We start from the raw sequence: 27,555 nt of genomic DNA, 5'->3' as shown, positions 1-27,555 counted from the left end.
CATGTGCTGGTGATGTCTGCGTCTGCCTCTGTCTGAAATATCTCCTGAACGGCGCACATTTAGGAGATATTCATTTTTACCTTTATTAGAAGCTCACCTGTAGGTAAAAGCCAAAGAACAAACTTTACTACCAGCCAGGGAGATCCTACAATGACAGCTTAATCCTGCTCAGCGCGATGACGCCAGCGGCTCCACCCATACGTGTTGCGTCCCTCTGGGCTTTATCAAGGGTTGTCACCATTAGAAAACCCGCTGTTAGAAACGCCACGCGGCCAACACCAGAGTGCATGTAGGCAGGAAGAGGTTAATATGAAAGCAAGGCACTACAAAGGATGAAAAAGGACGGGAAAACAAATATTTTAGGAAAAAAAAAAATTGTTCATGACACACAGACCTTTGAGAGACGTCGATCATTTCCATCCAATTTTTGGACAATTAAAGTTGTTTTTGGTCCCACAAGAGGATATCAAGTCCTAGAAGAGACTCGCCATGATACATGCGGGTTCGATGTGGAGGAGTATGAACAGCTTCAATCGAAGGATTTCTGACTGTCGGTTTCAGATCTCCGATATCACGGCGAGGTGCGTATGATGAAGAGCCCGACGGTGTCACTACTCCAGGAATATTGTGCAGAGATAATTATCATTTTCATGGTTTTCATTTTCTATGTGATGTTGAGTATTAAAGATGATCGATGTGTAAGTGGAACGTGTTTTCTATTCATCATCGTTGTCTTTTTTATTTTTTTATTCATTTTTTTTTATTTGATATATTTTGGTTGGAATTTCTGCAGGCGCCACGTAATTAATGATGTATTAAATTCGAAAATAAATATATCGCGGGTTACCCATTCTTTAGATGCAGCGGCTGCATTAGTTTTTCTTTCTTTTTTAAGGCTTTTACCTTTATTTTCACCTGGCGATCCGGCCAGTAAGTCTGTTGTTTTTCAACAGAACAAGCTCTCCTGCGGATGTAGCAGTTTCAGGGATGAGACAAACCATTGACCACTGACAATGATCAGCTTTTATTGATGTAAAACCTTTATTCCAAAAAGAAAAATCTGTAACTGCTTATAAAGTATTAGCGGGGGTTTGGCTTCCTTTTATTTGTGTATATAAATATGCTAGTCCATCTAACACCCCTCCCCCCCGACTGACAGTGCTGCTGCCCAAAGGTGCCCCCTGTGCTCCTTCCTCCAGAGTGAGGGCACTCTAATACTGGAGGTGCGTTACTGGCTGGATCATCAGGTGAAAATAGAGGGGAAAAAAGCCAAAAAAACAGGAAAACTAATGCAGCCGTTAGTGTATCTAAATACGGTAGTCCATCTAACACTCCCCCCCCAACTGACAGTGCTGCTGTCCAAAGGTGCCCCCTGTGCTCCTTCCTCCAGAGTGGGGGCGCTCTAATACAGGAGGTGTGTTATTGGCTGGATCACCAGGTGAAAACAGAGGGAAAAAAGTAAAAAAAATAGGAAAACTAATGCAGCTGTTAGTGTATCTAAATGCGATAGTCCATCAATCAAGCGCGCCGCCCCAGTGTGAACATGCCCATAGATGTACATTCACATACACAGGGAAGCGTTTTTCTTGAGCTTTTCAGGCGCGTTTTTTAATGCCAAAACACTTCAAAAACTCCTCCGTGTGAAAGTAGCCTAATAGAACCATTCACGCCTCTTCACGCCTCCTCACGCCTCTTCATGTCTCTTCACACCTCTTCACTCCTCTTCACACCTCCTCACTCCTCCTCAAGCCTCTTCACGCCTCCTCACGCCTCTTCATGTCTCTTCACACCTCTTCACTCCTCTTCACACCTCCTCACACCTCTTCACGCCTCCTCACGCCTCTTCACGTCTCTTCACACCTCTTCACTCCTCTTCACACCTCCTCACACCTCTTCACGCCTCCTCACGCCTCTTCACGCCTCCTCACGCCTCTTCATGTCTCTTCACACCTCCTCACGCCTCTTCACGCCTCTTCACACCTCCTCACACCTCTTCACGCCTCCTCACGCCTCCTCACGCCTCTTCACACCTCCTCACGCCTCCTCACGCCTCCTCAGGCCTCTTCACACCTCTTCCTGCCTCCTCACGCCTCTTCATGCCTCCTCACACCTCCTCACGCCTCTTCCTGCCTCCTCACGCCTCTTCACGCCTCCTCATGCCTCCTCACGCCTCTTCACGCCTCCTCACGCCTCCTCACGCCTCTTCACGCCTCCTCACGCCTCCTCACGCCTCTTCACGCCTCCTCATGCCTCCTCTCGCCTCTTCCTGCCTCCTCACGTCTCTTCACGTCTCTTCATGCCTCCTCACACCTCTTCACGCCTCCTCATGCCTCCTCTCGTCTCTTCACGCCTCCTCATGCCTCCTCATGCCTCTTCGTGCCTCTTCACGCCTCTTTGCACCTCCTCGCACCTCCTCACGCCTTTTCATGCCTCCTCATGCCTCCTCTCACCTCTTCACACCTCCTCATGCCTCCTCATGCCTCCTCATGCCTCCTCTCGCCTCTTCCTGCCTCCTCACGCCTCTTCATGCCTCCTCACACCTCTTCACGCCTCCTCATGCCTCCTCTCGTCTCTTCACGCCTCCTCATGCCTCTTCGTGCCTCTTTGCACCTCCTCGCGCCTCCTCACGCCTGTTGGAGGAGTGACGCCGGCGCACCTATCATTCTGAAATTTAGATTCCCGTTTATGCGCAGCCACGTTTGGCGCCCCCGCCGCTTCCCTCTCATTTTGAAGAACGGCGATATACTGCGGCCCCATTTTTATTCACTCCGCAATAAGAGGTAACGGTTTTCGGGAAGTGCGCCGTCATCGCTTCCTCTCCTAATGATGCCGATTTAGATGGGAGAGGCAAAAAAAAAAAAGAAACAGAAGTTTTTATCACAGGAAGATGAGCGATAAAATATTCCCACCGCGAGCATCTCCGGGAGATTTGTCATTCCTGTACATTCGTTTTATTATATTTTGCTGCATGCTAATTGGGAGCGGAGACTTCGTCACCAACACAGCGATCGTGCGTTATACTATCCGCACATGACTCTATGAACTATCACCGAGCCGTAGGAGCGTACGGAAGCAGAACCGGCTGACCACGGCGTCGGACATGGAGACGTTTTTGAGCTGACTTTTTTTTGTCCTTTTTTTTTCTTCTTTTTTTATTTTTTGTCCTCTCCTTTTCTTTCATTTTTTTTTCTTTTGTGTCCTTTCCTTTTTTTTTCTTTTTTGTCCTCTCCTTTTCTTTTTTCTTTTTTTCTTTGTCCTCTCCTATTTTTTTCTTTTGTGTCCTCTCCTTTTCTTTCTTTTTTTTCTTTGTCCTCTCCTATTTTTTTCTTTTGTGTCCTCTCCTTTTCTTTCTTTTTTTTTTATTTTTTGTCCTCTCCTTTTTTTTTTCCGTTTGTGTCCTCTCCTTTTCTTTCTTTCTTTTTTTTCTTTTTTGCCCTCTCCTTTCTTTTCTTTTCTGTCCTCTCCTTTTCTTTCTTTTATTTTTTTCTTGTGTCCTCTCCTTTTCTTTCATTTTTTTTTCTTGTGTGTCCTCTACTTTTCTTTTTTTTTCTTTTTTGTCCTCTCCTTTTTTTTCTTTTTTATCCTCTCCTTTTCTTTTTTTCTTTTTTTTCTTTGTCCTCTCCTTTTTTTTCTTTTTTATCCTCTCCTTTTCTTTTTTTCTTTTTTTTCTTTGTCCTCTCCTTTTTTTCTTTTGTGTCCTCTCCTTTTCTTTCTTTTTTTTTCCTTTTGTGTCCTCTGCTTTTCTTTTCTTTTTTTTCTTTTGTGTCCTCTCCTTTTCTTTCTTTTTTTTCTCTTGTGTCCTCTCATTTTCCTTTTCTTTTGTGTCCTCTCCATTTCTTTCATTTTTTTTCTTGTGTGTCCTCTCCTTTTCTTTTTTTTCTTTTTTGTCCTCTCCTTTTTTTTCTTTTTTGTCCTCTCCTTTTTTTTCTTTTTTATGCTCTCCTTTTCTTTTTTTCTTTTTTTTTCTTTGTCCTCTCCTTTTTTTCTTTTGTGTCCTCTCCTTTTCTATCTTTCTTTTTTGTCCTCTCCTTTTTTTTTCCTTTTGTGTCCTCTCCTTTTCTTTCATTTTTTTTTCTTTTGTCCTCTCCTTTTTTTTTTTTCTTTTCTGTCCACTTTTTTTCTTTTCTTTTTTGTCCTCTCCTTTTCTTTCTTTTGTTTTTCTTTTGTGTCCTCCTTTTTTTCTTTCATTTTTTTCCTCTCCTTTTTTTTATTTTTTCTTCTTTGTCCTCTCCTTTTTTTTTCTTTAGTGTCCTCTCCTTTTCCTTCTTTTTTTTTTTTTCTTCTTTGCCCTCTCCTTTTCTTTCTTTTTATTTTTTGTCCTCTCCTTTTCTTTCTTTTTTTTTTGTCCTCTTTTTGCTTGACTCGGAGGTTACCAGATGGGGGATCTCTACGGGGTATTCACAGCCCTGCAGTACTTGTCACCATTCATTAAGGACAGGCGGGGGAACGGCAATATCATCCTCACGCAGTTTGCTAAGTAATATCTTCGCAGCGGAAGGCGCGTCTTATTTTGCTTCTTCACGCAGTTCTTTATTATTTTTTTTCTGGGTTTTTTTTTATTTTTATTGCCACTTGCATCATTCCATCCCGAAACAGCGAGGGATGTTCTTTTTTCTACGCTTCAGAAGGACGGGTGAGAAGCCAAATGACTCCGATGGAGACGACCATCAACCCTGCCCCTCGGGGGGACGATGGAAATTTCCAATAGGTTCAGTATGGCTGGCAGATGGCGCGGTGGGTTGTCGGAGTCGTTTCCTATAAATAGACCATGATGGCGGATGGAGCGATATTCCTGGCCAGGAGATTTCCCCTCCTGAAATATAACAACGGTGACACGATGGGCATCATTAAGAGAACCCGGCCGCCATTTATAACTTTTGAAGTACAATTATAGGCAAAGCTTTTGGATGGAGCAGGGAGGGTGACAACACCTGGGAGAATTATTTTTCACCATCTGTGTCACATTGGGGAGATTTCTCCCTAAATCAGGGGTCTCCAAACTCTTCAAACAATGGGCCAGTTTATTGTTCTTCAGACTTTAGTGGGGCCGGATTGTGGACAGCTGGGGAAGAAAATGTCCCAGGCCCAGCATCAGTGAGAATACAAATGGCCTCCTGGTTGGTGGTCAGTAGGAGGAAGAGTAATGCCCCATTGGTGTCAGTGGGAAGAATAATATCCCATCATTGGTGTCAGTGGGAAGAATAATATCCCATCATTGGTGTCAGTGGGAGGAATAGCGCCCCATCATTGGTGTCGGCGGGAGGAATAGTGCCCCATCATTGGTATCCGTGGGAGGAATAGTGCCCCATCGTTGGTGTCAGTGGGAGGAATAGTGCCCCATCGTTGGTGTCAGTGGGAGGAATTGTGCCCCATCATTGGTGTCAGTGGGAGGAATAGTGTCCCATCATTGGTATCAGTGGGAGGAATAGTGCCCCATTGGTGTCAGTGGGAAGAATAATATCCCATCATTGGTGTCAGTGGGAGGAATAGTGTCCCATCATTGGTATCAGTGGGAGGAATAGTGTCCCATCATTGGTATCAGTGGGAGGAATAGTGCCCCATCATTGGTATCAGTGGGAGGAATAGTGCCCCATTGGTGTCAGTGGGAAGAATAATATCCCATCATTGGTGTCAGTGGGAAGAATAATATCCCATCATTGGTGTCAGTGGGAGGAATACTGTCCCATCATTAGTGTCACTGGGAGGAATAGTGCCTCATCAGTGATGTCAGTGGGGGGAATAGTGCCCCATCATTGGTGTCAGTGGGAGGAATAGTGCCCGATCATTGGTGTCAGTGGGGGGAATAGTACCCCATCATTGGTGTCAGTGGGAGGACTAGTGTCCCATCATTGGTATCAGTTGGAGGAATAGTGCCCCATCGTTGGTGTCAGTGGGAGGAATAGTGCCCCATCGTTGGTGTCAGTGGGAGGAATAGTGCCCCATCATTGGTGTCAGTGTCAGGAATAGTGCCCCATCATTGGTGTCAGTGGAAGGAATAGTGCCCCGTCATTGGTGTCAGTGGGAGGAATAGTGCCTCATCATTGGTGTCAGTGGGAGGAATAGTGCCCCATCATTGGTGTCAGTGGGAGGAATAATGTCCCATCATTGGTGTCAGTGGGAGTAATAGTGCCCCATCATGTCAGTGGGAGGAATAGTGCCCCATCATTGGTGTCAGTGTCAGGAATAGTGCCCCATCATTGGTGTCAGTGGAAGGAATAGTGCCCCATCATTGGTGTCAGTGGGAGGAATAGTGCCTCATCATTGGTGTCAGTGGGAGGAATAGTGCCCCATCATTGGTGTCAGTGGCAGGAATAGTGCCCCATCATTGGTGTCAGTGGAAGGAATAGTGCCTCATCATTGGTGTCAGTGGGAGGAATAGTGCCCCATCATTGGTGTCAGTGGAAAGAATAGTGCCCCATCACTGGTGTCAGTGCAGAAATGATTGCCCCATTGTTGGTGTCAGTGGGAGGAAGGGCCGGCAAAGGGTCGCCATTTGGAGACCACTGCTCGAGAGGAACCCTCGTTGCCCTGAGCTGGAGTACATGGAAGCTCTAGCAACCTCAGCTGCAGCTAGACCGATCCCGGAAGGGAGCTCAGCAGCAGCGTCTATGTTTCTGCTATGACAGGTTCTCTTTCAGTCTGGGGAATGTTTTCTCCATGAAACTCATTTCCACCAATAAGTTCAGTTTACAGCCGACTTTGTTACAGTTTCATCACTCAGCTTGTTAAACCGCTTCTCATTCATTCGTCTTATAAAACATCTCGGCACTACGTGTGTCTCCTCCGTAGAATACTGACCGTGTGTGGCACGGAACTCCTCCCACACGGAACTTCGCCCACACAGAACTCCTCCCGCATGGAACTCCTCCCACATGGAACTCCTCCCACACGGAACTTCGCCCACACAGAACTCCTCCCGCATGGAACTCCTCCCACATGGAACACAAATCTAGGACACAGCATAGATTTCTGTCCACCTAACAAAAGACCTCCAATGTAAGGGACATTCTTCCTACTGATCCCCAATGTAAGGGACATTCTTCCCACTGACCCCCAATGTAAGGGACATTCTTCCCACTGACCCCCAATGTAAGGGACATTCTTCCCACCGACCACCAATGTAAGGGACATTCTTCCCACTGACCCCCAATGTAAGGGACATTCTTCTCACTGACCCCCAATGTAAGGAACATTCTTCCCACTGACCCCCAATGTAAGGGACATTCTTCCCACTGACCCCCAATGTAAGGGACATTCTTCCCACTGACCCCCAATGTAAGGGACATTCTTCCCACTGATCACCAATGTAAGGGACATTCTTCCCACTGATCACCAATGTAAGGGACATTCTTCCCACTGACCCCCAATGTAAGGAACATTCTTCCCACTGACCCCCAATGTAAGGGACATTCTTCCCACTGACCTCCAATGTAAGGGACATTCTTCCCACTGACCCCCAATGTAAGGGACATTCTTCCCACTGATCACCAATGTAAGGGACATTCTTCCCACTGACCCCCAATGTAAGGGACATTCTTCTCACTGATCTCCAATGTAAGGGACATTCTTCCCACTGATCTCCAATGTAAGGGACATTCTTCCCACTGATCACCAATGTAAGGGACATTCTTCCCACTGACCCCCAATGTAAGGGACATTCTTCCCACTGACTCCCAATGTAAGGGACATTCTTCCCACTGACCACCAATGTAAGGAGCATTCTTCCCACTGACCCCCAATGTAAGGGACATTCTTCCCACTGACCTCCAATGTAAGGAGCATTCTTCCCACTGACCCCCAATGTAAGGGACATTCTTCCCACTGACCACCAATGTAAGGGACATTCTTCCCACTGACCACCAATGTAAGGAACATTCTTACTACTGACCACCAATGTAAGGGACATTCTTCCCACTGACTCCCAATGTAAGGGACATTCTTCCCACTGATCACCAATGTAAGGAGCATTCTTCCCACTGACCCCCAATGTAAGGGACATTCTTCCCACTGACCTCCAATGTAAGGAGCATTCTTCCCACTGACCCCCAATGTAAGGGACATTCTTCCCACTGACCACCAATGTAAGGGACATTCTTCCCACTGACCACCAATGTAAGGAACATTCTTACTACTGAGCACCAATGTAAGTAGCATTCTTCCCACTGACCCCCAATGTAAGGGACATTCTTCCCACTGACCACCAATGTAAGGGACATTCTTACCACTGACCCCCAATGTAAGGGACATTCTTCCCACTGACCACCAATGTAAGGGACATTCTTCCCACTGATCCCCAATGTAAGGGACATTCTTCCCACTGACCACCAATGTAAGGGACATTCTTCCCACTGACCTCCAATGTAAGGGACGTTCTTCCCACTGACCCCCAATGTAAGGGACGTTCTTCCCACTGACCCCCAATGTAAGGGACGTTCTTCCCACTGACCCCCAATGTAAGGGACGTTCTTCCCACTGACCACCAATGTAAGGGACATTCTTCCCACTGACCACCAATGTAAGGGACATTCTTCCCACTGACCTCCAATGTAGGGGACATTCTTCCCACTGACCACCAATGTAAGGGACATTCTTCCCACTGACCACCAATGTAAGGGACATTCTTCCCACTGACCACCAATGTAAGGGACATTCTTACCACTGACCACCAATGTAAGGGACATTCTTCTCACTGATCCCCAATGTAAGGGACATTCTTCCCACTGACCCCCAATGTAAGGGGCATTCTTACCACTGATCCCCAATGTAAGGGACATTCTTACCACTGATCCCCAATGTAAGGGACATTCTTCCCACTGATCACCAATGTAAGGGACATTCTTACCACCGATCCCCAATGTAAGGGACATTCTTCCCACTGACCACCAATGTAAGGGACATTCTTCCCACTGACCACCAATGTAAAGGACATTCTTCCCACTGACCACCAATGTAAGGAACATTCTTCCCACTGACCCCCAATGTAAGGAACATTCTTCCCACCGACCCCCAATGTAAGGAACATTCTTCCCACCGACCCCCAATGTAAGGAACATTCTTCCCACCGACCCCCAATGTAAGGGACATTCTTCCCACCGACCACCAATGTAAGGGACATTCTTCCCACCGACCACCAATGTAAGGAACATTCTTCCCACCGACCCCCAATGTAAGGAACATTCTGCCCACCGACCCCCAATGTAAGGAACATTCTTCCCACCGACCCCCAATGTAAGGGACATTCTTACCACCGATCCCCAATGTAAGGGACATTCTTACCACTGATCCCCAATGTAAGGGACATTCTTCCCACTGATCACCAATGTAAGGGACATTCTTACCACCGATCCCCAATGTAAGGGACATTCTTCCCACTGACCCCCAATGTAAGGGACATTCTTCCCACTGACCACCAATGTAAAGGACATTCTTCCCACTGACCCCCAATGTAAGGAACATTCTTCCCACTGACCCCCAATGTAAGGAACATTCTTCCCACTGACCCCCAATGTAAGGAACATTCTTCCCACCGACCCCCAATGTAAGGGACATTCTTCCCACTGACCCCCAATGTAAGGGACATTCTTCCCACCGACCACCAATGTAAGGGACATTCTTCCCACCGACCACCAATGTAAGGAACATTCTTCCCACCGACCACCAATGTAAGGAACATTCTTCCCACCGACCACCAATGTAAGGAACATTCTTCCCACCGACCCCCAATGTAAGGAACATTCTTCCCACTGATCACCAATGTAAGGGACATTCTTCCCACTGACCACCAATGTAAGGAACATTCTTTCCACTGACCCCCAATGTAAGGGACATTCTTCCCACTGACCCCCCAATGTAAGGGACATTCTTCCCACTGACCCCCAATGTAAGGGACATTCTTCCCACTGATCACCAATGTAAGGGACATTCTTACCACCGATCCCCAATGTAAGGGACATTCTTCCCACTGACCACCAATGTAAGGGACATTCTTCCCACTGACCACCAATGTAAAGGACATTCTTCCCACTGACCACCAATGTAAGGAACATTCTTCCCACTGACCCCCAATGTAAGGAACATTCTTCCCACTGACCCCCAATGTAAGGAACATTCTTCCCACTGACCCCCAATGTAAGGAACATTCTTCCCACTGACCCCCAATGTAAGGGACATTCTTCCCACTGACCCCCAATGTAAGGGACATTCTTCCCACCGACCACCAATGTAAGGGACATTCTTCCCACCGACCACCAATGTAAGGAACATTCTTCCCACCGACCCCCAATGTAAGGAACATTCTTCCCACCGACCCCCAATGTAAGGAACATTCTTCCCACCGACCCCCAATGTAAGGGACATTCTTCCCACCGATCACCAATGTAAGGGACATTCTTCCCACTGACCACCAATGTAAGGAACATTCTTCCCACTGACCCCCAATGTAAGGGACATTCTTCCCACTGACCCCCAATGTAAGGGACATTCTTCCCACCGATCACCAATGTAAGGGACATTCTTCCCACCGACCACCAATGTAAGGAACATTCTTCCCACTGACCCCCAATGTAAGGGACATTCTTCCCACTGACCACCAATGTAAGGGACATTCTTCCCACTGATCACCAATGTAAGGGACATTCTTCCCACTGATCACCAATGTAAGGGACATTCTTCCCACTGACCTCCAATGTAAGGGACATTCTTCCCACTGATCCCCAATGTAAGGGACATTCTTCCCACTGACCCCCCAATGTAAGGGACATTCTTCCGACTGATCACCAATGTAAGGGACATTCTTCCCACTGACCCCCAATGTAAGGGACAATCTGTGACTCCCCAATAGTGCCCGGTGGTACAGCCGGGCCGGGAGGAGAACTGCAATTCAACTAATGACTCTAAGTACCGCTTTCTATTATTATTGCTTCTTTGTCAGTTGTGCAGACAAGTTAGGTGAATGAATACATGGACATCGGCAAATTGGGACCAGCTAGGTGAATGAATGCATGGACATTTGCGAATAGGGACCAGCTAGGTGAATTAAGTCATGGACATTGGCGAATAGGGACAAGCTAGGTAAATGAACGCATGGACATTGGCGAATAGGGACAAGCTAGGTGAATGAATACATGGATATTGGCGAATAGGGACCAGCTAGGTGAATTAATGCATGGACATTGGGGAATTGGGACCAGCTAGGTTTAAGGGACCGCCCGGCGGTACCACTAGCACTCCACTGGTCGGATGTTCCCAGCGCACGGAGTCTAAGCCCCAGGGTACTTGTTCACCAGGGCCCCTGATGGTGGGGATGGACTTGGAGTACCCCAGGACCAGGTCGTGACTACTGAGGACACCCGTCAGTGGTAGGGGTATTCGCCAGGGGCTCCCACGGGAGAGAGCCAGGTATGAGGAGGTCTGGAGACCCCGTAGAGAGGGACGGATGGATGGATGGATGGATGGCTGAGCAGGAGCAGGGTCATACAAGCCGGGTCGGTAACTATGGGGACGGTGCGGTACAGAGCAGCGGGCAGAGAATAGTCGGGTCACACGCCAGGTCAGCAACAGCAGGTCAGATCCAATAGGGGGCATACAGGAGAGAGGTCAGGCAAGCAAGGGTCAAAACAGGAGAAAACAGCAAGGTCAGGGCACAATCCGGGTCAGCAACTTACTTCAGACAGGTTCACAGGTTCACAGGATACAAAAGACCAAAAGGCACTGAATGACAGCTCAGGGCCGTTTAAATATCCCGCCCTGCGCTGTCATTGGTGCCAGGCGCGCGCCCGCGGTCACTACTGCGCATGCGCGAACCTGATTGCTGCGGTCGGCCAAGTCCCGGCGCTCGCGTACAGGGAGGTGTACTGCGCCTGCGCCGGGACCAGCGGCGCGACGATCCCCGACATTGCCCCCCCCCCTACGGGCAACCTCCGGATGCCCACCCGATCTCTCCACCACGGGTGATCGCGAAGAAACTCCCGGACTAGTCTAGGTGCATGGACATTATGAGCCGGTTCCCAGGAATTGTCCTCAGGACCATAGCCCTTCCACTTAATTAGGAATTGGGTCTGGCCCCCCCTTCTTCGGCACTTAAGGATCGTTTCCACCTCAAATTCCTCTTGTCCTTCGACCGTTATGGCCTCAGGGGGTCTGGATTCTCGTTCCGGGAAGGCATCTGGGATCACTGGCTTCAGCAGAGATACATGGAAAACTGGATGAATTCTGAACGTGGCCGGAAGGATCAGCTCATATGCCACTTCGTTGACCATCCGCTTTACCTGAAAAGGCCCCACAAATTTAGGTCCCAATTTTTTCGAGGGACAAAGCATCTTTAAGTTGGTTATGGCCAACCACACCTTCTGCCCAGGCCGCAACGCCAAATCCCCTCTTCGTTTCTTGTTAAACTCCTTCTTATTGTCCTCTTGGGCCCGAGCGATGGCTTCCTGGAGTAATTTGTTATTGACGGAGAAGAAGGTCAACGCATCCTGCGTGGCAGGAACTGGGCATTCAGAGACCAAGTCAGGGAGAAAGACAGGGTGAAACCCATAATTCGAAAAGAATGGGGACTGCCCCGTTGCCGAATGGCTTGCGTTGTTATAAGCGAACTCCGCCAGGGGTAAAAGAGACAGCCAATCATCCTGCAGGAAAGACGTGTAGCAACGCAAGTATTGCTCCAGGGTCTGGTTCGTCCTCTCGGTCTGACCGTTGGTCTGAGGGTGGAACGCGGAGGAGAGGGACAACTTGATGTCCAGGGCCTTGCACAGAGCCCTCCAAAACTTAGATGTAAACTGGACCCCTCGATCAGAGACGATGTCCTCGGGTACTCCATGAAGTCTAACGATCTCCCGGATAAATATTCGCGCCGTCTCGGTTGCTGACGGAGTCTTCCTTAGTGGCACGAAGTGAGCCATCTTGGATAGGCGATCAATAACCACCAGAATTGCTGTGTGGTCTTGTGACGGTGGGAGCTCGACTATGAAGTCCATCGCGATCTTCTGCCAAGGCCGTTCGGGAATCGGCAAAGGTCGCAACAGCCCCCAGGCTTTGCTCCTTGACGGTTTGCTCTTCTGGCAGATGGTACAGGATCTCACGTAGCGCTTGCAATCCTTAGCCATGTTTGGCCACCAAAACGAGCGCCGGAGAAGCTCCAGAGTCTTGACTGGGCCAAAGTGACCCGCCAGCGGGTGATCGTGGCAATGCCCCAAAACCAGGGTCCGGACTTCCTCAGGTACCATGATAGAATCCTCCTTCCACAGGAGTCCCCCTTTGTTCTGGAGGGATACCCCAACTGGGGTTGGTGTGGCCGTAGATGCTTCTATTAACTTGGAGCGAAGGTCCGACTGGAGCGCCAAGAAGTTCCCTGAGGACAAGATAGTGTCGGGTACCAGTTCTTCTTCGGAGTCCTCAAACATACGAGATAGCGCGTCAGGCTTCGTATTTTTAGATCCGGGCCTGTAAGTAATATGAAAATTGAATCTGGAAAAGAACAGGGCCCATCTTGCCTGCCGTGGGCGTAGACGCTTGGCAGTCCTCAGATATTCCAGATTCTTGTGGTCTGTGAAAATCAATATAGGGTGTGAGGCACCTTCCAGCAGGTATCTCCATTCTTCTAGCGCTGCTTTGATAGCCAGCAGCTCTCGATCCCCGATATCGTAATTCTTCTCTGCTGGGGTGAGTTTCCTCGAGAAGAATGCTACGGGATGGAGTAACTCTTTGGTGCCTTTCCGCTGAGACAGGATGGATCCTACCGCATTCTCTGATGCATCTACCTCCAAGATGTAGGGCAGGGCCGCGTCCGGGTGGCCCAGGATGGGTGCCGAGGTAAACAGCTTTTTCAGAGCTTCGAAAGCTTTTTGAGCCTCTGGTGTCCATTTGAACCGGGTTCCAAGTTTGGTTAGTTGGGTAATGGGGGAGACCAGACCCGAGAAGTTTTTGATGAACTTCCGATAAAAGTTCGCGAACCCTATAAACCGTTGGACACCTTTTTTGTCCGTGGGTTCAGGCCAATCTAAAATTGCAAAGACCTTCTGGGGGTCCATCGCGACCCCCGCAGTGGAGATAATCAGGCCTAGAAACGTGATGCTAGATTGCTCAAAGCAACATTTCTCCGCCTTAGCATATAACCCATGCTGCCGCAATCGCCCCAAAACTTTCGCCACATGTATCCTATGATCCTCTAGAGAGGGTGAAAAAATTAGTATGTCGTCCAAGTAGACGATAACGAAGACATCCAAAAAATCCCTGAAGATGTCGTTCACAAAGTGTTGGAAGGTGGCTGGTGCATTGCACAGCCCAAATGGCATGACCAAGTATTCAAAGTGGCCAAACCGGGTACGGAAAGCAGTTTTCCACTCGTCCCCCTCTCTTATGCGTACCAGGTTATAGGCCCCCCTTAAATCAAGCTTTGTGAAAATAGCCGCAGCCTTTAGGCTCTGAAACAGTTCTGGTACCAATGGCAATGGGTAACGATTTTTTATCGTGACCCTGTTCAGCTCCCGGTAGTCAATACAAGGTCTCAGGGTTTTGTCTTTTTTCTCCACGAAGAAGATTCCCGCTCCTGCTGGAGAAGTGGAGGGGCGGATGAATCCCTTCTGGAGGCTGTCCTCGATATATTCCTTCAGGGCCCCCAATTCAAGCTCAGATAGGGGGAAAATACGCCCAAAAGGGATTTCAGAGCCTGGTAACAGGTCGATTGGACAGTCATACGGGCGGTGGGGGGGCAGAGTGTCGGCTCCCCGCTTACTGAACACATCCAGGAACCCATGATAGGCTGCGGGAATAACCTGTTTCAAGTCGGAGTCTCCTTCGGAGCAAAGGAGAACTCGGGGCCCCGCGGGGCCCGAAGTGCGACAATGTTCCCGACAGTATGGGGAAGGGAACGAGATTGACCCGGTCTCCCAGTCAATCTGGGGGTTATGGGCCCGTAACCATGGGAGCCCCAGAATGACTGGGAAAAGAGGTGATGCAATAGCGTCCAGGCGGAGAAACTCCTGGTGCTGGTTGGCAATGATAGTGGCAATGGGGGGAGTTTCCTGATTAACTACCCCCGATTTTATCTGGGAACCATCAGCCAAAAAGATGTTGAAGCCCTTCTGTCTGTGTTGGAGAGGGATACCCTGTTGGTGAGCAAACTCTAGATCCAGGAAACAGCTGCATGCCCCCGAATCAACTATGGCTGTCACCTCCACGGTCTTTCCTGGAAGCTGAAAGGAGAGGGGCACTACTAAGTATTGCGAAGGACAGGTATTGCTAATAGACAAGGAAGAAAAACGGGGGCACTTACTCATTTTTTGAGGGCAGGATCGCACCATATGACCAGCTTCACCGCAGTAAAGGCAGAGGTTCTGGGCTCGTCTGCGCTGGCGTTCCTCCGGTGATAATTTAGGCCGTGCCAGACCTAGCTGCATAGGTTCCGGAACATCTCCTGGTGGTGGGTTCTGGATGCTTTGTCGGGTTGGTGGGCTGGGGCCTAGGAATGGACCCCAGGTATTTCCGCGACCCTGGCCGGACCTCTCAAGCCTGCGTTCCCGCAGTCTTCGGTCAATCTTAATTGTCAGGGCAATAAGGTCTTCTAGAGACTCGGGAACCTCCACCCGGGCCAGCTCATCTTTCAAGGGATCGGAGAGCCCCATACGGAACTGGTGCAATAGAGCGAACTCATTCCAGCGTGTGTCCCCCATCCACCGCCTGAAATCAGAGGCGTACTCCTCTGCCGCCCGCCGGCCCTGTCGGAGCGCATATAAGGTCGCTTCGGCAGAGGCTGCCCGCTGTGGGTCATCATACAAGATGGCCATTGCTTCAAAGAAACTATTGACCGATCCCAGGTGAGGATCATTGTTTCCCCTTAGCCGGTGGGCCCAATCCTGGGGTTCACCCTGTAGTAGTGAAATAATGAATCCTACCTTCACGTTTTCGGTCAGGAAGGTACGGGGTTGTAGCTCAAAGAACAAGAGACAGGAGTCGCGGAATGACCGGAAGCGTGTGCGGTCCCCGTGAAAACGCTCCGGTAGGGGTACTCGGGGTTCTACCATAGGGAGCGGGGCGGAAGCCCCTGAGGCTGGCTCCTGAGCTACCAGGGCCGGGGGTGCAGAAACCGGGGCCTGTGGGGCAGGATCAGAAATAGAGCCAGTCTGGATGTGATTCTCCAGCTGCATGCATCTGTCCTGCAGGACCGTTACGGCCTGCGTCAAAGTAGCTAGGTGCCTGCAAATTTCCTCTAACGGGGAGGGCCCTCCTCTAGGCTCAGTCATGGCCTTTTGGTACTGTAAGGGACCGCCCGGCGGTACCACTAGCACTCCACTGGTCGGATGTTCCCAGCGCACGGAGTCTAAGCCCCAGGGTACTTGTTCACCAGGGCCCCTGATGGTGGGGATGGACTTGGAGTACCCCAGGACCAGGTCGTGACTACTGAGGACACCCGTCAGTGGTAGGGGTATTCGCCAGGGGCTCCCACGGGAGAGAGCCAGGTATGAGGAGGTCTGGAGACCCCGTAGAGAGGGACGGATGGATGGATGGATGGCTGAGCAGGAGCAAGGTCATACAAGCCGGGTCGGTAACTATGGGGACGGTGCGGTACAGAGCAGCGGGCAGAGAATAGTCGGGTCACACGCCAGGTCAGCAACAGCAGGTCAGATCCAATAGGGGGCATACAGGAGAGAGGTCAGGCAAGCAAGGGTCAAAACAGGAGAAAACAGCAAGGTCAGGGCACAATCCGGGTCAGCAACTTACTTCAGACAGGTTCACAGGTTCACAGGATACAAAAGGCACTGAATGACAGCTCAGGGCCGTTTAAATATCCCGCCCTGCGCTGTCATTGGTGCCAGGCGCGCGCCCGCGGTCACTACTGCGCATGCGCAAACCTGATTGCCGCGGTCGGCCAAGTCCCGGCGCTCGCGTACAGGGAGGTGTACTGCGCCTGCGCCGGGACCAGCGGCGCGCCGATCCCCGACACTAGGTGAATGAAGTCATGGACATAGGGGAATTGATCAGCCATGACACTACAAACTGTAGCCATCATCATTACAAGGCAAACAAACCACACATAGATTCCAGATTTAAGAACATGAAAATCTCTGGTGTGACTCCCCCATAGGTACTGCCCGGTGGTACAGCCGGGCCGGGAGGAGAACAGCAATTCATCTAATGACTCTAAGTACCGCTTACTATTATTGCTGCTTCTGTGTCAGTTGTGCAGTTAGCCCCGCGCATGCGATCGTTCCCATTAAGGTCGGCTTCGTGTTCTCAAGTGTTTTCATTAGAAGCCTTTAGTTTGTAATGATTTTTGTGTTAGCGCTTCATCATTTATAACAATAAAGATCGCAGTCATATTATTTGTAATTGTTTATATCGGCGGGTCACAGTTGGCTTTATCACGTCATTTATTAAAGTATCGCCATTTACAATAGTTTACTGTAGTGTCTCACCACTTCCCCAGATCTGATCGATGTCCTATCACTACAGGCTTGTTACTTTATTAAACTGTATTTCAGGGTAATAAACATATAAAGTACATCTCTGCAATATGCATATTCCTCCATGTTTTATCCTTTACAGACCCTGCAAGTACCATATAGGAGAATACCTGGCAGGGCCTGGATCCTAACCCCGCACCTCTGTTGAGTCTGGCAGTAACTCTTTTTACTGAGCCCCTTGAGATGCTGGACAGCTCCCTGCCTGACTCCTTAGACAATCTGTCCTTGTTTCTCTTGAACCTTGAACCCTTTGCTCCCCCCTGAATTTCCTGTTCTAGCCACGCCTTTGCACTTCCTGTTTGCTAGATTATTGTGCTCTCTCCAGCCAATATCTCCCTCTTGCCTCATACTGCCGTCCAAATCTTCACTATCACTCGTTACCAACTTTTGGTTTGTTCCTCGACTACGGTTCTGCTTGATCCCAACCTGCAACCACTTTTTACAAGGCTTCTCGTCCAATCAGCGTGTGCCGACTGGCTGTTGGTGCCTCGTGTAAACCAGCGGCAATTAATCTATAGAGCCCACCAGGGGCGGACTAACAACTCATGGGGCCCTCCGGCAATAGGGGATCGGGGCCCCTGTGTCCTTGCCCAAACTCAAAAAAGCCTATGAAAAAGGTACCAGGGGCATCTCACTTGTTGCCGAAGTTTAGCTTGTCCCTCAACTACGCTTCCGCTTGATGCCAATCTGCAACCAGGGGGTGTGTGCCAGAGTCAGGCTGTGATTGTGATTGTGCTCAGATCGTCAAACCAGGTACCTGCTCCCCCCCCCCCCCCCAACAACTGATACAGACATAAATTGTCACGCTACATAGTATTATTCAGTCATGGCCAAAAATATTGGCACCCCTACATTTCTGTTAATAATGCATAATGCACCACATCGCCCAGAAAGTCGTTGCAAAAAATAAAAACGACAGATTGGAGTTTGCCAAAACCTCCCTTTGGGAGAATGTGCTGTAGACAGACGAAGCAAAATGGCAGCTTTTTGGTAAAGCCCATCATTTCATTTTACTGTTTTCAGAAAAAGCAATGAGGCCTTTAAAGATGAGAATCCAGTCCCTCCAGTCACACATGGTGGGGGGGTCACTGAGGTTTTGGGGTTGCTTTGCTGCTTCAGGCACTGGAGGTCTTGACTGTGTGCATGGCATTATGAAATCTGAAGACTACCAAAAAATTCTGGGGTGCAATACAGGGCTTGATGTCAGAAAGTTGGGTCTCCAATGTCAGAGGTCATGGGTCTTCCAGCAGGACAATGACCCAAAGCACACGTCAAAAAGCCCTCAGAAATGGTTTCAGACAAAGCGCTGGAGAGGACTGAACTTTCCAGCAATGAGTCCAGATCTCAATCCCATAGAGCTCCTGTGGAGAGATCTCAGACCAGCAGTTGGGAAAAGGAACCCTTCCAATCTGAGAGACCTGGAGCAGTTGGGGAAAGGAACCCTTCCGAGCTGAGATACCTGGAGCAGTTGGAGGAAAAAGAACCCTTCCAATCTGAGAGACCTGGAGCAGTTGGGGAAAGGAACCTTTCCGATCTGAGAGACCTGGAGCAGTTGGGGAAAGGAACCCTTCCAATCTGAGAGACCTGGAGCAGTTGGGGAAAGGAACCTTTCCGATCTGAGAGACCTGGAGCATTTGGGGAAAGGAACCCTTCCAATCTGAGAGACCTGGAGCAGTTGGGAAAAGGAACCCTTCCAATCTGAGAGACCTGGAGCAGTTGGGGAAAGGAACCTTTCCGATCTGAGAGACCTGGAGCAGTTGGGGAAAGGAACCCTTCCAATCTGAGAGACCTGGAGCAGTTGGAGGAAAAAGAGCGCTCCAAAATTCCAGTAGAGAGGTGAAAGAAACTCATTGATGGTTCCAGGAAGCCATTGATTTCTTGTATTTTTTCCAAGGGGTGCGCTACCAAATCTTACATTGAGGGTGCCAATAATTTTGTCCAGGCCATTTTTCGGGGCTTTTACACGGAATGTGTCAGATATGGCTTTTTGTTTCTCCACTTTTTTGTGTCACACCAATACAAACCAAAGAAATAAACATGAGAATGCCAAAACATTTGTCATTGCAGAAATTTTCTGGGTGAAGTGGTGCATTATCGGGGGGGGGCAAGATTTTTGGCCATGACTGTATACCCTCAGATCCACAGACTAAGAGCTGTTGTAGAGCACGATGCTGTATGAGCTGAATTATTGGCATTCCGGTAAAGGGTATTTTATTACACGTCATACACCAGCAATGCTTCTTCAAATGTGAAGTAACTTCACTAAATGTCATCTGAAATTTATGCTGCGAGATCTTCTTCTTCATAATAAAACCAAACAACGTAGACCCAACTGCAGCGGAGGATGCTTGAAGAGTAAAGTGCTAAATCCACGGAAAAAAAAATCTAGTTGCGGTCGAGTTTCTCTTTACCGATGGCTTTCCTCATCATATGCCACCTCCCCCGGCACACGTGATACCAGATAATTGATTTGACTAGTGCACAAGAGATAGGCTAGTCAAGACCCCCTACACCCCATCTCCTCTCTCATATACCCCCCCCCCTTTAACCTATCTTTAAAGAAAAACATAACACCGATTGGAGTGAAAATGGCCAACATGACCTTTCATTAACACTTCAACTTCAATACACAAAACATTCCTTAAAACAGAAACATACAGGAGAAATTGTTGGTCTTCGAAGGCACCAAACCAGAACCGATATCCACCTGAGGAACCAATACTATAACTAGGCCTCCAGCCACAACGCACGGGCTCGGAGACAAAACATACCATCCGCAGTGCAGAACCACCACCTTCCAGTTAAACCTCGGATGTCTCTGAGGAAGAGGCAAGTCCTCGAAACGTGTCAGCCTATTGGATGTCTACATTCCCCATTACGAACTGTTACTCGGCGCGGTGTTGACCCAGCTGTTCTTTTATGATGTGCCTTGACTTTATTGTCGTTTGTGAGTACAACACCTATTTTATTTCTTATTAAACATTTCTTATGGTAATGCACTTGGCCTGTGCGCCCTCTCTTTGTTCTTTCCTCATTCAGTATATTTGGATTCCCCCGGTCTGTTGAGGGCAGCAAGGTGTGCATGTTCCAGGACATTCTTAATGTGGTTGAAGCATCGAGTCCATCCCCAAGCGCAGGAGCATTTGTGTTTGCTGGTTCATTAAACCTCGGAATGCCCCCGGGCACACCATACCGCCGATGGGTCCCAAACCATTATCTTTAGCTTCAAAATAAGTTCCGCCTCCAAAGACCAACAACCGCTCCCCGGAACCTGAATAAACCCCCCCCCCGGGGAGTGACAAAACACCTGCCAACCCCAAGGGTGGGCAGGAGGGAAGCTCTCTCTCCAATGTCTCCTCCTGAACTGTTTAACCTCCTTGGCGGTGTTCCCGAGTGTAGCTCGGGGTAGAATTTCTATACCAAGAACGGTAACCCCCCCCGAGCTACACTCGGGCTTACCATGCAGCGTTCTCTGGGGGTCCCTGCAGCACTTACCTTGTCCTTCGCTCCCACGATGGGTCCCCTGCAGTGTCCCCGTCCATCTCCTCCGGCGGATGCCGGCATCTGGCTTCCGTGTTCCGGTCCCCGTGACGTCGGAACGTTCGGGCGGCGGAACCGGTGGGAAATTTGAAATTTTTAAAAAATGACATTTTTGCTGTCATTGCTGTTTCACTGCATTTCACATACATTTTGTCCCCACTGCTTTGTCCGGCGCCCTGCCTGCATTTTGACTGTTCTTTCTGCCTGGAAACTTAGAAAAGTCCATGGCGGCCAAAAAGCGTCCCTTTACGTCAAAAGCGGTTTTAGAACAGCGATAGTAAATCAGAACCACTTGCAGAATTGAGTGATAATGATTTGTGGGGGAAATTCGTCATCAGACACTGAAAACGATTTTGCGACTTTGCTCAGCGATGTGCGAATTTGCCTCTGTATTTCAAATTTCAGTGTTTTTGGTTTGATTATATTATTGAATTAAATTTATTATTATATTATTATTTTTTATGATTATTTATTAAATTATAATTTATGATTTCGTGTTTCAAGTTTTATCATATCCGGAATGTTTAATAGACTCTTTTTCAGATAGATTTCAGTGAGTTATTCCTAAAAATTACAGCCTACAATTAAAAACTACACATTTCCATGCAAAAAAATGGTACCGCTTTCAGCACAAAATTCCTGACATGATCATACCGCCAGGGAGGTTAACAACCCTCCCCATCCACACCCAAAGGTGTCGAAGACCCCGCCTTACACCCCCCAGTTACCAATCAGGTACTTGGCCTTATACTAAAACCCACCTCTTCCTTTTCTTTAACCCTTTCCTGTCTTTTTAGCCCCCTCTTAGCCTCGTCATGTCTGCCCTGCGCCATTTTCTTTTCTTTCCTTTCGCTACGGGCATCTCTTTCCTAGAGCAGCCTCGTTGAAGCCTCCCGGTTTTATTTGTTTCCACGTTTTCTCACACTACATCGCTCCACTTAATGATATTCCTAAATTCTGTATTTTTATAGATCCCACAATTAGAGAGTGACTTTAGGGAGCAGTTTCCCCCCTCCGGAGAACGAATCCTTCCACCGTAGACATCTCAAGGTCAACCGGCTCCTCTTCCATAAGTTATTATTTAATACGCCTGCTTCGGGGTAAGGTGAGCCTTAAAAAAAGAGAAGGGCACGGCGCTCAGACTTCGCACGCGGCTCTCGTGTTGTTATGAAAAAATAGATAATTAGGTTTCGCCGTTTCATTAGTTTTTATATAGATAAAAAGTTCCATGGCGTTCCCAGGAGGATGTTGGGTTCATCGGTGTCCCTTCATCTTCTGCAGGCTACACTAAATAACTCTAATTTATCGCCCCGTTGGGGTTTTTTTTTCCTTTTTTTTTTTTTGCCTGTGTAAATTCATGATGGGTAGTTTACATTTCATCTCAGGTTAAGAACATTCTAATCAAAGAGCTGCACATAAAAAGAAAATATTGGGCTTCGGCTTTCAGATAATGAAATCATAATGAACAGAGGAACTTGTTTATTACAATAAAAATGAATTCATGAGTTCAATCTGTGAAAATTAGCTGGAATCCTCACAACTAGGCAATATAGGCATTACCAGTGCCCACCCAGTCCCTTCATTTCATCCCCAACAGAGGTGGAACTAGAACCTTCAGGGCCCCAGTGCAAGAAACCACGATGGGCCACCATGGCTCTTTACTCCCATCATGTATATATATATATATATATATATATATATATATATACAGTATATATATATATATATACAGGGGCGGACTAACCATTTGGAAATACATACATGAGTATATTTATATAAAATACGATATATAGCACAGGATGGAAGTGTGTTTGGACCGGCCACCAATGTCCAGACTGAGAGTGTGATAAGAAATACTCAGCAGGCACTTTGATAGTAATAAGTCGGTCAGTTCTGGTCATTGACAGCTGACAATCTGTGTTGGGATGTCTAGGATCCCCAAATTTTCTGTCCCCCTTTCTATATAGGTTTGTGCCCAGGGGCGGACTGACCATTTGGAGACTCGGTCAGTAGGGGGCCCCATGAGATGCCCCTGGTACGTTTTTCATAGGCTTTTTTGAGTTTGGGCAAGGACACAGGGGCCCCATGATCCCCTATTGCCCGGGGGCCCCATGAGTCATCAGTCCGCCCCTGTATATATATATATACTTACACACACACACATATACGCACACACTTTTTTTTTAAATATATTCTTCAGATTTTTTTTAACTTATAAAAAAGTAATTTTAACATTTTTTTTACATATATTTGAAAATGCATTCCAAAAATGTAGATTGAATGTATTTTAAAGAAATATGGTATATTTGAAAATGTATTTTTAAAAATATTTTTCATATATTTTGTAATAAAAATGCATTTCTACTGTGTATATATATATAAAACTATATATATATATATATATATATATATATATATATATAAAAAATATATATACAGTTGTGACCAAAATTATTCAACCCCCAATGCTGTAAAGGGGTTTAGGGACTATAGTGTACATTTGGAATTGTATTCAGAATCAAATCCTACAAGGACGTTGTAACTACCCAAATGCAACTAAAATGACATCAATTGTTTATGTAATACAGTAGTAAATGGTTCTTATGTGGTTTCTTCATTGCCACAATTATTCAACCCCTTAAAGACTACCACTCTGAAGAACAGAGGTTCATACAGGTGCTTTCCATCAGGTATTGAAAACACCTGTGGATGTCACCGAGCAGCAATCAAGCATAATAAGCACCAATTAGGCAGCTTTAAAATGACTGTGATACTCAGCTCCTTCTAGACATTTACTGGTGTGGTTACAAACATGGTGAAGGCAAGAGAATGGTCCAGGAAGACAAGAGAAGAGGTGATTTCTCTTCACAGGAAGGGCAATGGCTATAAGAAGATTGCAAAGATGTTAAACATACCAAGAGACACCTTAGGAAGCATCATTCGCAAATTCAAGGCAAAGGGCACTGTTGAAACGCTACCTGGTCGTGGCAGAAAGAAGATGCTGACTTCGACTGCTGTGCGCTACCTGAAGCGTAGAGTGGAGAGAAGTCCCCGTGTGACTGCTGAGGAACTGAGAAAAGATTTGTCAGATGTGGGTACAGAAGTTTCAGCCCAGACAATAAGACGCACACTGCGTAATGAAGGCCTCCGTGCCAGAACTCCCAGGCGTACCCCCTTGCTGTCTCCAAAGAATAAGAAGAGTCGACTGCAGTATGCCAAAAGCCATGTGGACAAACCACAAAAGTTGTGGGATAGTGTTCTGTGGACTGATGAAACAAAATTAGAACTGTTTGGGCCCATGGATCAACGCTATGTTTGGAGGAGGAAGAACAAGGCCTATGATGAAAAGAACACCTTGCCTACTGTGAAGCATGGTGGAGGGTAAATCATGCTTTGGGGCTGTTTTGCTTCTGCAGGTACAGGGAAGCTTCAGCGTGTGCAAGGTACCATGAATTCTCTTCAGTACCAGGAGATATTGGATGGAAACGTGATGCAGTCCGTCACACACCTGAGGCTTGGGAGACGTTGGACCTTTCAACAGGACAATGATCCCAAGCATACCTCCAAGTCCACTAGAGCATGGTTGCAGAGGAAAGGCTGGAACATTTTGGAGTGGCCATCGCAGTCACCAGACTTAAATCCGATTGAGAACCTCTGGTGGGACTTAAAGAAAGCAGTTGCAGTGCGCAAGCCTAAGAATGTGACTGAACTGGAGGCCTTTGCCCATGAAGAATGGGCGAAGATACCCGTAGATCGCTGCAAGACACTTGTGTCAAGCTATGCTTCACGTTTAAAAGCTGTTATAACTGTAAAAGGATGCTGTACTAAGTACTAAGATTGAATGTCACTTGGGGGTTGAATAAAACTGATAATGCTGTGAGCACAGAAAAGACATTTGTGGTTATTTCATTATAACTGTTATGTTATATTTGTCTGACCTACAAGTGCCTCTTTAATGTAAATGTAAGCAAGATGACTGAATGATCAAAAGCAATGTCAAACTGGCCAAAACACTCAATTTCAGTGGGGGTTGAATAATTTTGGTCACAACTGTATATACATATTGAATACAGCCAAAACTAGTATTTCAGATATATTTAAAATATATTTTTCTTCCATGTGGGAGGGCCTGGTCGCAAGTGCAACCTTTGCAACCCCAGTAGTTTCACCACTGGTTTCAGTCTTTTTTTTTTTTTTATGTCATTTTCTTTCCCATTTTATTTTGTATTATCTTTTTAATTTTTTGGGGCTCAGTATCTAGCCCAGTCAGTGCTTCCATGTAAGCGCTAACAAACTCACTGACTATTTATACACTGACACTGATTGCAATTTAAAAAGCCACAGATGTGGCACATTAACCTCTAATTGGCATTGTAACCCGTGTGTGTCACCTTGTGTGTCTGTACCAAGGCCCAACATTCCAGGGGATGAAAACTTTGGATCATGGCCATTTGGGTGATTTCTGTTATCATTAGAATTTAACCACTTCCCGTCCGCCTACTGTTTATAAACGGCACCCGCTATTTCTAGTTGTGAGCGCTCCCTGGGAGCACGCAGCATCGCGATCCAGTGCCCGCTGTGTGTTCCGCACACAGTGAAACACCGATCGTCGGACGGGAACTCTGTGCGAGGTCCCAATCATGTGATCACTGATTGGCCAATCAGTGATCACATGCAAAGAAGTAAGCAAGATGTCACTTGTGACTTCATTGCTTACTACGTGTGAAATCTGTGAATGATCACAGAGAACACATGGTACAGGGCTATTCACAGCAGCCTTGTACCATGTGACAAGCTCTGACCAATCACAGCTCACTCAGTAGTTCTCAATGGCTGCAAGAATGCAGACATAGAGAAAGAGAAATGATTGCTTTTACATCCTATATGGGTGTAAAAGCAATCAGTGTAAAAAAAATTTAAAAAAATCTTCATCACCCCCCACAAGTAGTACAGTGTCACCATGGTAACACTACTGCTAGGGTGACAGTATGTAAAAAAAACCCAAAAAACATAAATAATAATATAAAAAAAATAAAATAAAGATGTAAAAAAAATGTTTAAAAATTATAATTTTTGGTGATAAACTAATTTGGTGTTTTTTTTTACTAAAAAGATAACGGAATACATTTTGGCCGAGATTTATGATGAAATATTATTTATTTGCAAAATGTTATAAGAAAAACACTTTTTTCAAAATTTTTGGACTTTTTCATTTACGTAGCAAAAAAAAAAAAAATCCCAGCGGTGAATAAATACCACCAAAATAAAGCTTTATCTGTCTCAAAAAAATGGTAAAAAAGTCACATGGGTACAGTGTTGCATGACCGCGCAATTGTCATTCAAAGTGTGATAGTGCTGAAAGCTGAAAATTGCCCTGGGGGGGAAGTGTCCGGACTGGAAGGGGGGGAAGTGTCCGGACTGGAAGGGGGTGAAAGTGTCCGGACAGGAAGGGGGTGAAAGTGTCCGGACTGGAAGGTGGGGAAAGTGTCCGGACTGGAAGGGGGGGAAAGTGTCCGGACTGGAAGGGGGGGGAAAGTGTCCGGACTGGAAGGGGAGGAAAGTGTCCGGACTGGAAGGGGAGGAAAGTGTCCGGACAGGAAGGGGGGGAAAGTGTCCGGACTGGAAGGGGGGGTGAAAGTGTCCGGACTGGAAGGGGGGGAAAGTGTCCGGACTGGAAGGGGGGGAAAGTGTCCGGACAGGAAGGGGGTGAAAGTGTCCGGACAGGAAGGGGGTGAAAGTGTCCGGACTGGAAGGGGGGGAAAGTGTCCGGACTGGAAGGGGGGGAAAGTGTCCGGACTGGAAGGGGGGGAAAGTGTCCGGACAGGAAGGGGGTGAAAGTGTCCGGACTGGAAGGGGTGAAAGTGTCCGGACTGGAAGGGGGGAAAGTGTCCGGACTGGAAGGGGGGAAAGTGTCCGGACTGGAAGGGGGGAAAGTGTCCGGACTGGAAGGGGGGAAAGTGTCCGGACTGGAAGGGGGGGGAAGTGTCCGGACTGGAAGGGGGGGGAAGTGTCCGGACTGGAAGGGGGGGGAAAGTGTCCGGACTGGAAGGGGGTGAAAGTGTCCGGACTGGAAGGGGGTGAAAGTGTCCGGACTGGAAGGGGGTGAAAGTGTCCGGACTGGAAGGGGGTGAAAGTGTCCGAACTGGAAGGGGGTGAAGGGGGGGGAAAGTGTCCGGACTGGAAGGGGGGAAAGTGTCCGGACTGGAAGGGGGGGAAGTGTCCGGACTGGAAGGGGGGGGAAAGTGTCCGGACTGGAAGGGGGGGGGAAGTGTCCGGACTGGAAGGGGGTGAAAGTGTCCGGACTGGAAGGGGGTGAAAGTGTCCGGACTGGAAGGGGGTGAAAGTGTCCGGACTGGAAGGGGGTGAAAGTGTCCGGACTGGAAGGGGGTGAAAGTGTCCGGACTGGAAGGGGGTGAAAGTGTCCGAACTGGAAGGGGGTGAAGGGGGGGGAAAGTGTCCGGACTGGAAGGGGGGGGAAAGTGTCCGGACTGGAAGGGGGGGAAGTGTCCGGACTGGAAGGGGGGGGAAAGTGTCCGGACTGGAAGGGGGGGAAGTG

At 47.9% G+C, this 27,555-nt stretch overlaps 1 protein-coding gene across 1 annotated transcript in view; it reads left to right on the top strand.

The window, feature by feature from the left end:
* Nucleotides 1-27,555, top strand: part of ZMAT4 (zinc finger matrin-type 4) — a 589,057-nt gene that overhangs the window by 296,123 nt on the left and 265,379 nt on the right. The gene's annotated exons all lie outside the window — the stretch shown is intronic.

This window comes from Staurois parvus, unplaced genomic scaffold (assembly GCF_062004578.1).
Source record: "Staurois parvus isolate SC_StPar_1 unplaced genomic scaffold, SC_StPar_1.0 ptg000966l, whole genome shotgun sequence".
NCBI lineage: Eukaryota > Metazoa > Chordata > Amphibia > Anura > Ranidae > Staurois > Staurois parvus.
This window is presented reverse-complemented; position numbering and strand designations above follow the sequence as displayed.